The 10,386-nt window shown below is 41.5% G+C and overlaps 1 long non-coding RNA gene across 1 annotated transcript; it reads left to right on the top strand.

Annotated features, from left to right (window-relative positions):
• The first annotated feature begins 789 nt into the window (after positions 1-789).
• LOC129764598 (uncharacterized) lies at positions 790-4,341 on the top strand. Its single transcript, XR_008741177.1, has 3 exons — positions 790-2,374; positions 2,434-2,509; positions 2,591-4,341. It is a non-coding gene; the product is annotated as an uncharacterized LOC129764598 (long non-coding RNA).
• The last annotated feature ends 6,045 nt before the right edge of the window (positions 4,342-10,386 follow it).

Raw genomic sequence — 10,386 nt, forward strand, 5'->3', positions numbered from 1 at the left:
CTTTGGACAGCGAAATTCCGCCTGGGTTTTCAAAACCAGTTATGGGAAGTGCTGACTTTGGTTGCGAGTTTTGAAAATTGTTCTTTGAAGCTTGTTAGTTGCGATTTCCATGAATAATTAGAAGGAGCCAGGGCTATGACCTGTGAATAGCAATGGCGTGGCCATGAATCGTAAAGCGAGCCCAGCGATGACTTGCTTAAAAAAAGTAGTGAATGTCGTGAAGAACAGCGAACAATTGGAAAAATTCTCAGTCAGAGAAAGCATGAACTATGCTGGTTGGAAAAACTTTCAGAAGAGCTTTCAAATTCTTCAGAAAAAAGACCACTCAAGAGGACGATCCCATGAAAAATTCGAAAAAAGGTCATTGAACGGAAAACACAACAGTTTTCCGATGTAAATAAAATTTGTATATAGTAATTTTAGTTAGTATATTAAGGACCTGAATTCCCTAGTCTTAAGTACTATATTAGTCTTAAGCTAGAATTAGTAAAAAAAATTTTTGTTCGAATTAATATTCACCTTTTTTCATACATTTTTTTTGCTTCTTTTTAAATTCTATTTTTTTTCCATTTCGTTTTTGAACCTAAAATTGAAGAATAAAATTAATTTGAAAATTAGTAAGTAAACTATTTTGGATACTTAGCAAAGGTTGATCCCTCTATGCGGAGAGAACCGTCGTGTGCTGTCGGTCATGCAGTTCAAATTTCTTTTTTTATCCCTTTCCTATTCCCGTTCCATTTCTTTTTTTCGTCCTACATCCCATCGCCATCTTGGCATTTTTTTATACCTACCTGAAAACAAATTAAACTTTTACAATAACAACATGTTATTGGAACGAAATACTTCCTTTCATCCGATAAAATTGACACCGTAACACTGAACACCTTCGACAACACCGAACTCCCTCGCGTTTCAAAACAAACTGAACCCAATACAAACAAAACGGTCAGAGTTGTTCAGAAATTATCGACTGTAGATTCGTTGGATTGACAATAGCGTGAGTGTGTATGAGTGATACAAAAATAGATTATCCGATTTGTGTAGAGTGCGAGGGGTGTTCGAATGTTGAACAATCTATTTTTGTGAATTATGTAGTTGAAGGTTGGACATTTCGTTGTTCGATGTGATGACGAACAGGAATATTCAGCGAAATATGAGTTAGCGGAAACAGAAATATTTTCCTGGATTTATCCGGGGTAATTTCTGCAGACGTTAGCAGACCCTTTTAGTTAAGATGATAAGTGATAGTTCCGATTACTCGAAACAGTTTGAGGTGGAATGTATCGTGAATCATCGGTTAGTTTCCACATGGGTGGATAGTTAAGTTAAATTTAGAGGCCCTATCTATGTTATCTGAACATAAATCAGAGGTTGAAGATAGTGTGTCCAGTTTAGTATGATGGTGAGTTATGTATTTTTAAATAAAGTGTGAATGCGATTGTCAATCCACAAGGATCATCTGTGGTTCAGGGTTAGTTTTTCTTCTTGTTTTCTTTTCTCTTAGACTGATGAGTATTTTTTTTATGAAGGTTGAGAGGTCAAACTGAACAGAACTTTTCTGATTTTTGCTGGAGACCGGAGTTGAGAAACGTTGATGGTCAGTAACAGAGAGAACTACGGTTCCTCTCTGCAAATAGAGGTGGAGTCGATTTTTTTTTTGACGATGAACACATATGACCCCGAAAATAGCGATTAGCTTTGTGAAGTTTGACAACTCAGAAGCCTTCGAAAATTTGATTGGTTTCAAAATACTTATTTTGAACCAATCAAATTTTCGAAAATCTAGTGGGGAATGATGTAGCATGGTACACAAATTCAGATATGCCGGCCCCTTGATTCTGCAAAGCTTTGGAACTGCTTCTTTTGGGCAACTATCCACAAGAGGCATTTGTAGGGTTCCACTGAGTGCTCAGACGTCGATAGAACTGGGATGACAAAAATCATTCCATTCTAGCGACGCGGCACTCAGTATTTTCTTCTTTGTTTTTGGAACATGTCTTTTGTGGGAACGTTGAGCTGCATCCTCACCCAAAGGGGGAGTGAAAGAGCTGTTCCTGTTTCGGGTTTGAAACTCTGCAAAAGAGCAGGTGCTTTGTGCCCAAATATGGGTTGGACGGAGGGTCCGACAAGATCAGGAACTTGGGATTAAAGGTGGATGGCCTTAATGATTGAGGCAATTGTTGCCCGCGATAATCGACTCTTAGAAATGTTATGTACTTGCGCACTTTTGTGGCAATTACATAGCGGAGACAAAACTTATTTCGCGCCTGGGTGATCTGAGGATTTTTGAAATTCTTCTCGGTCACTTTATCCTGGATCGTGGAAGAGGCTGGACCCGGCGGACATCGCCAAGAGCCTCGGTGTAAAAGTTAAGGTTAGTTAAATGTGTTTTTTTTTGTTACAAACCAGTTTTAGGATTTTTTTCCCGGGTAGATAGTTTTTTTTATATAGTGGCTCAAAAACTAGAGACAGGAAGGAAATATCGTGCTTTGCGTGGTCAAATCGAAAGGTAAAACGTGCTTGATTGAATGCGTGATTAAACATGTCCTAATATTCCACGTGGGTGGAAATATATGCATTAATCCAACAGCAACAAATTCCCGAAACACCGTTTTGAAGTTAGAGCCGCTCCAGACCCCACGGTGCAGCGAGAAGGAGCCAGCCAACCACAAGCTGAAGAGCGCGAAGCGCTGGCAGGGATTGAGCAACTACGACGACCGGTTTAAGCGCTGGTCCCAGCAGCCTTAATATCAACGACCGACTCAAGCGGAGGAAGTCCCGCTGAACCAAGCATCAGGAGCATCGAAGATTGGCTTAAACGAGGGGAGACCCGCTAATCCAAGCGATCAAATAACCATCGACAAGCGGGAGGTGGCCCGCTGATCTAAGCAACATAAGCAGCATCGCAATCAAAATTAGGACATCGCACTCAAAAGGTCGTGAGTAACACAAAAACTATTATTCCATGCGCATGACGATATTTCAGCCGGTACGGTCGTGAAAGCATACAAGTAGCGATCGTAGCCGAGCGAGTTGGTCGACCGGTCTCCCATGTTAAGGGTACCCGGTTCGAATCCCAAGTTAACAACATATATGATCATATTTGAACAAACCAATTAAATTTCCACGTACGTAATGAATTTCACGAATCGAAACAAATATACAAAAATCCTAGGTCCCAGCGACGCTAATTTTTCCGCTGGTTGCGATTATTTGGTTTGAATGGCTAAATTAAGTTGAGCGAATAAGCACACCCCCACCGCTCCCTATGGGGGAACACATGAAGAAGTGACACGATGAATAAAATTTACTGTTGCCGAAAATAGGGATGGAAAGAGAGGGGAGATTATGAATGATCACGGAACAAGCACGGTTATTTGAATGAAAAACACCCGAGAAATTATGTGATTGTGAGGATAAAGATATGATGATGAGAGAAGTGAAGTCTTTAGTAGGAAAGTTTAACGAGCCAACTGAAGAATAGGGTAGTGGAGTTTAGGTAGAAAGAGAGAATAAAGAAAATTGAGGGAAATGTTTAGAGTGATAGGGGAAATAGATTCATTAAAACGTGTAAATAAAATGTAACGAAATTTATGGAACTGTAATGAAAATTGGAAATCAATAGAGACCTTTTCTTTGGAGTATTTGCAAATTTAGTTTATTTGTTTTGATGAGAATTCTAAAACTGGTTTTGTGAAGGGACCACGATTAGCAAGTCTTGCTCTCCTCGTTGATTTTTTCCGGTTGATGATTGTTGTTGGTTCTGGTTTCCCAAACGTGAAGGGAAAACGTGCATTGTTTGAGACTTTACCGGTGATGATAACACAGGCAAAAGTGGGATCTATTTTGTCGATCTGAGGTCGATTGTTGCTAGCAACAATTGCCACAGCAATCAGTTCGTTTCCCAAAGTGCTTGGGACGGTCGAACCTGAAACATTTCTGTGTTTGGGGGTTCAAAGGAAAAAACCTGCCCTTTGGCAGAGTCTCAGCTGGGCACCGAAACAGTGGTGAACGGCCTCCTTCGGGAGTGGCGCTTAAGCCGTTCACTAGCAACTCCCCCATTCATTCATACCCGACCGTCACGGGTTACACGATATAGACCAGCACGGCATGTTCCACACAGCATCAGAGCAGCAGTGAAGAAGGAGTTGGATTCTATGGAGCGGCTTGGAGTTATAGAAAGAATACACGCACCAACGCCAGTCGTGAACGCTATGGTTTTGGTTAATAGGAATGACAAGTTGCGCATCTGTATTGACCCGTCGCAGGTAAATCAAAATTTGTTAAGAAGACATCATCCTCTAACAACTATTGAAGAGATAGCGGCTCGATTGAGGAATTCAGCTTTTTTCACAATTCTTGATTGCAAGAAGGGGTTTTGGCAAATAAGGGTTACAGAAAGAACATCCAAATATCTAACTTTCGGCACTCCGTGGGGGAGGTACGCCTGTAAGCGGTTACCCTTCGGACTTGCGTCAGCTCCAGAGGTGTTCCAAAAAGTTATGTACGACACTCTGGAGGGCATTGAAAATGTGGAATTTTCTATGGATGATATTCTAATACATGCAGACAGCTTGGAAAAGTTGTCGAAAATAACGGAGGCAGTCATCAAAAGTTTACATGTAGCTGGTTTAAAACTAAACAAAGAAAAATGTTTGTTCAATCAAACAAGTGTAAAATTTCTGGGTCACATAGTAACTGCTAGTGGTTAAACGCTGATCCTGAAAAGCTTGCTGCAATTATTAATCTGAAAACCCCTTCGAATAAGCCGCAACTTCAAAGGGCATTGGGCATGATAACATACCTGGGAAAATTCGTGCCAAATTTGTCTGAAATAACAATTCCATTGAGAAGACTTCTGGCCAAGGATGTTGATTGGGAATGGAGCTATGAACAGGAGGAGTCATTCCAGAATCCTTGATGCAGGTCGAAACTGACCATAAACCATTGGAATCAATTTTCCAAAAACCGCTAGATAGAGCCCCACCGCGATTGCGCAGAATAATGTTGGAGGTTTCACAGTATAACCCTACAGTTGTGTATGTCAAGGGGACGAACATTCCGATACCTGATATCTTAAGCCGCGACGTTGAAAACATTTCAAATAATATAGACGAAGAGCAATTAGAAGTACATTTTGTATTGCAGATGACCAAGACCGCCAGGGATGAGTTGAAGCAACACACTGAGACGGATTTCGAGATGCGGTCGTTGAAGACAATAGTGATGCAAGGTTGGCCGGAAAAGAGAGACGAGTTGCTGCCGGAACTGAGAAAATATTGGTGCTTTCGGGACGAGATGGCGGTCTACGATGGGTTGATTTTCAAGTCAAATCAAGTACTTATCCCACAATCGCTAAGGAAGATCATGCTAGCCAAAGTTCACAGTGGACATTCAGGGATTCAAAGCTGTATTCGCAGAGCAAAGCAGGTATTGTTCTGGATAGGAATGTCTAAAGATATCCAGGAAATGGTGGAGGCCTGTACCATTTGTCAGCGACATCAACGAAGTAACACGAAACATACAATTCTTCTAAAGGACATCCCTGGGCTACCGTTTGAAAGAGTTGCATCGGATCTGTTTTCATTTCAAAGGAAAGGAGTTTCTTTTATTGGTTGACAGCTATTCAGGGTTCTTTGACCTGAAGCAGCTATCTGGAACAACGTCTAAGCAGGTCATTAAACAGCTGAAAGAATGGTTTTCTGTACACGGTATTACTCAAGTTTTGGAGACTGATAATGGTCCTCAGTACGCTTGTGAGGAGTTTCGTCGGTTCTGTCGCGAATGGGATTTCGATCACCAGACATCGAGTCCGCACTTTCCTCGTGCAAATGGATTGGCAGAAAGATTCGTGCAAGTAGCAAAAACGATGCTAAAAAAATGTAGTGATGATGGATCCGACATACATCTAGCCTTACTCCATATGCGTAATACACCTCGAAGTAACTCCATGCCATCTCCCAATGAAAGACTAATGGGTCGGTTAGTGCGATCAAACATGCCGATGACGTTGGAAGCATTGAGACCTAAGGTGGCTATAAACGTTCAACAACTCTTGGAGCATGAACGGGATACTCAGAAGAGCTATGCGGACAGAGGAGCCAAAGAACCATCTCAGTTTACCGAACAGGAGAGAATACTAATACAGGATCAAAATTCTCGAGGATGGATACCAGGAACGATAGCGAGACAGTTAGACGAAAACCGCTCTTATTTGGTGACTGATGGTAACAGGACTGTTCGGAGAAATGCTCATCATTTGCGTAAGCTATGCGACGGAAATCAACCAACAGAGATTACCTCACCAGCAATTGAGAATCTAGATGACAATCGTTGCGAGGCGACATTGGCGATCGAGAACTGCTTCAACGGAGATCAGCTGAATACATCTACAGCAAAGACTCACCATGCCGGTGAGGCATCGACAGAGACAGTGACTCGTACAGGACGTGCTGTGAAAGCAAAGAAGTTCAGTGATTTTGAATATTATTAAAAACGGGAGATGTAACGTATATGTATAACCTTTGTTAACCAAACATTATATAACACTACCTTGTAACATATATACACATCGAATAAACGTCATTCGATTCACTTGCATATAGCTTACATATATAACTTGAATAAATTCAGCATATGTAAACGCTTGTGAATTTCTCACTGGTGAGAAATCACTAAAGTTGGATGCAGTTATACTTTAGGTGAATAAATTCACCGAAAATATGAATATATTCATTATAGAAGTTCACGCTAGTGTCAACGGTTGATGCAATTTCTATAAATCTCATCATATTTCTTCACATGAATATACCACTGGTCTAAACCCACCCTTAGGAATAATGTGAAGTGTTTGGGTATTTTGGTTATTGTTGTATTGTATTGTGTTGTATTTTCTGTTTTCTTTAGTGCACGAATAAACATTAGCTGGATGCGTAAATGCTGTCTGAAAATCCGAACCTTGCTGGTGGTATCGGTTCTGAAGCAACGGGGTGTTGCAGAACGAATTCCAATGAACATTTTTAAACCTCAGGACAACACCTAAAACGTTACATAGGGGTTTTCGAAAATTGCCAAAATGGCGACCATTTGTGTTAAAAACACAAGTTAACTTTGAAAAATCATAACTCAAAACGAAAAAAAAACAAATCTCTGTTTTTTGGATATGTTATATAAGGGGCTCAGAAGGAAAGGGGTGTAGGGGTAGTTGGGGGCAAAGTGGTCACCTGCTTGTTTCCTAGTATAACTATTGACTATATATGCCGTTTCGATAGTCACTTAATGTTTGAAGAATTTAATGACTTTTGAGTCACTCTGTACTTCAGTAGAGCTGTCGCATGTCAAAATATTGGGTTGGGGAAAAAGAAATGTCGTATATTGTCAATGTATGGCAACACTTAAACATATCTTGTGTTGAACTTATCGAATCGGGTCATACTATACGGCTATTTAAAGACGACAATGTGTGCTATAAGTGTCGTTTTGACAGTGTTGTGATTGTCCTTTCCAGTCTCAAGTTATAGCGCGTCAAAGATGGAGTCCACCAAGCAAGAAATTTGCCATATTCTACGTTTTTACTACCTGCGAAGTAAAACTGCAACGAAGGCGGCCGAAAAAATTCGTGTGTAGTTTATGGACCTGATAAAGGGTGTGTCACATCAAATTGCATCACGGAAAAAACGCTGTAGAAATTCGCCCAGTAGACCGATCCTTTTGAAAATTTTAGACAGTAAAATAAAAACTATTAAACAACTTTTGGCATTTTCTTTTTATTCATACTTCGAGCCCAAGCCCGTTTGCTCGCACCTTCCTCTTTACCCCGTCCATAAGGTTCTGTACAACGTCAGGTTGTAGTTTTTTTTGAACAGAAATCCATTTTCTCAGAGGGCCTGCTTCATAATCGCCCAATATTTCTCTATTGGGCGAAGCTCCGGCGCGTTGGGCGGGTTCATTTCCTTTGGCACGAAGGTGACCCCGTTGGCTTCGTACCGTTCCAACACGTCCTTTGAATAGTGGCACGAAGCGAGATCCGGCCAGAAGATGGTCGGGCCCTCGTGCTGCTTCAATAGTGGTAGTAAGCGCTTCTGTAGGCACTTCTTAAGGTAAACCTGCCCGTTTACCGTGCTGGTCATCACGAAGGGGGCGCTCCGCTTCCGCAAGAGCAGATCGCTTGCCACACCATGTACTTTTTGGCAAACTTGGATAGTTTCTGCTTGCGAATCTCCTCCGGAACGCTGAATTTGTCCTCTGCGGAGAAGAACAACAGGCCCGGCAGCTGACGAAAGTCCGCTTTGACGTAGGTTTCGTCGTCCATTACCAGGCAATGCGGCTTCGTCAGCATTTCGGTGTACAGCTTCCGGGCTCGCGTCGCGGTTAGGAGCCTTCTGAACCTTGTATGTACGCAGGCCCTCCCGCTGCTTGGTCCGCTGGACGAATGAACTTGACAAATTCAGCTTATTGGCGACATCCCGGACCGAACTTCTCGGATCACGTCTAAACTGCTTAACTACGCGCTTGTGATCTTTTTCACTGACGGAGCATCCATTTTTGCCGTTCTTCACCTTCCGGTCGATGGTTAGGTTCTCGAAGTATCGTTATAGTACTCTGCTGACCGTGGATTGGACGATTCCCAGCATCTTACCGATGTCCCGACGTGACAACTCCGGATTCTCGAAATGAGTGCGCAGGATTAATTCACGACGCTCTTTTTCGTTCGACGACATTTTTCCAAATTTACGAAAAATTGACAGTGAAGCATGGCCAACGTGATCTATACACTCTTATCTGATTATAAGCGAAAGCTGAAGATATAATTCCTAAAAATTCAATTTCTACAGCGTTTTTTCCGTGATGCAATTTGATGTGACACACCCTTTACTGTAACGATTCGCACAGCACAGCGTTGGTTTGATCGATCTCGTTCTGGTGTAGTGGCTGTCGAAGATACATCCTGTACTGGTGGGCCAATCGTCGAGGAAACCGATAAAATTGTTGAAATCATCCTAGTAGATCGGCATGTGAGCACTCGCTCGATTGGCCAGGAACTGGGTATAGACCATAAAACCGTTTGGAACCATTTTCAGAAGATTGGATTCCGAAAAAAGCTGGATGTATGGGTGCCACACGAATTGACGCAAAAAAATCATTTAGACCGAATCAACGTCTGCGATGCACTGCTGAAACGGAACGAACTCGACCCATTTTGGAAGAAAATGGTGACTGGTGATGAAAAGTGGATCACGTACGACAACCTAAAGCGAAAAAAGTCGTGGTCGAAGCGCGGTGAGCCGGCCCAAACCATCGCCAAGCCCAGATTGACGGCCAGGAAGGATTTGCTGTGTGTTTGGTGGGATTGGAAGGGAATCATCCACTATGAGCTGCTCAACTATGGCCAGACCCTCAACTCGGTTCTTTACTGTGAGCAGCTTGACAGTTTGAAGCAGGCGATTGACCAGAAGCGGCCAGAAATGATCAATAAAAATGGTGTTGTTTTCCACCAGGACAACGCTTGGCCTCACACATGTTTGTTGACCCGCCAGAAGCTACGGGAGCTCGGATGGGATGTCCTATTGCACCCATCGTATAGTCCGGACCTGGCTCCAAGTGATTATCATCTCTTCCGGTCCATGCAAAACGCTCTTTGTGATACTAAGTTGGTCTCAAAAGAGGCTTGCGAAAACTGGCTGTCTGAGTTTTTTTTTGCAAATAAGGAGGGGTGTTTTATGTTAAATAAAGTGTCAAATTTCGACCAGAAATACGACATTTCTTTTTCCCCAACCCAAAATAAAATTAGAGCGAAAACCCGTTTTTTTCATGGTGACCCTAATGTAACTTAGAAAAAAGACGCTGTATCGGTTATTTCAAGAGATAGAAAAAAAAACTTTGTTCTACAAAGATGTCTCAAATAACTGGTACAACAATATTGTCGAACTATATTTACCTCTATAAAGATAAGAAAGTTAGATTTTTTATTTCATCGACAATTTTGGTCACCCTATTTTTGATAACATAAAAGTAAGCGCTCTATCGTATGTAACAACTTTGTCTAAGACAGTTTTTGTCTAGAGAATAACTGTCGAGCTCTAAATGCTAATTTCCACTTAAATGCACCTCCTGGACCATTGTGCATTGTATTTAGCGAATAACTATACGAAAGTCGAACATTTCAATTTTGCTTTCGCACGTATGAATCTAACGACGAATATATCGACGAATAATATATGAGTCCGTTAAATCCGGTGACAAAAAGGACTAAAGTAAAATAAGGATAGTCCGGTGATAATCATTTGCATTATATTCAATAAATATACCACGCCACTAACATTAATTTATACACTTATTGAGAAATATTCGAAAATAGGAATAGAAGTCACTTGTCCGAAAAAGTTA

This window comes from Toxorhynchites rutilus, chromosome 2 (assembly GCF_029784135.1).
Source record: "Toxorhynchites rutilus septentrionalis strain SRP chromosome 2, ASM2978413v1, whole genome shotgun sequence".
NCBI classification, from domain to species: domain Eukaryota; kingdom Metazoa; phylum Arthropoda; class Insecta; order Diptera; family Culicidae; genus Toxorhynchites; species Toxorhynchites rutilus.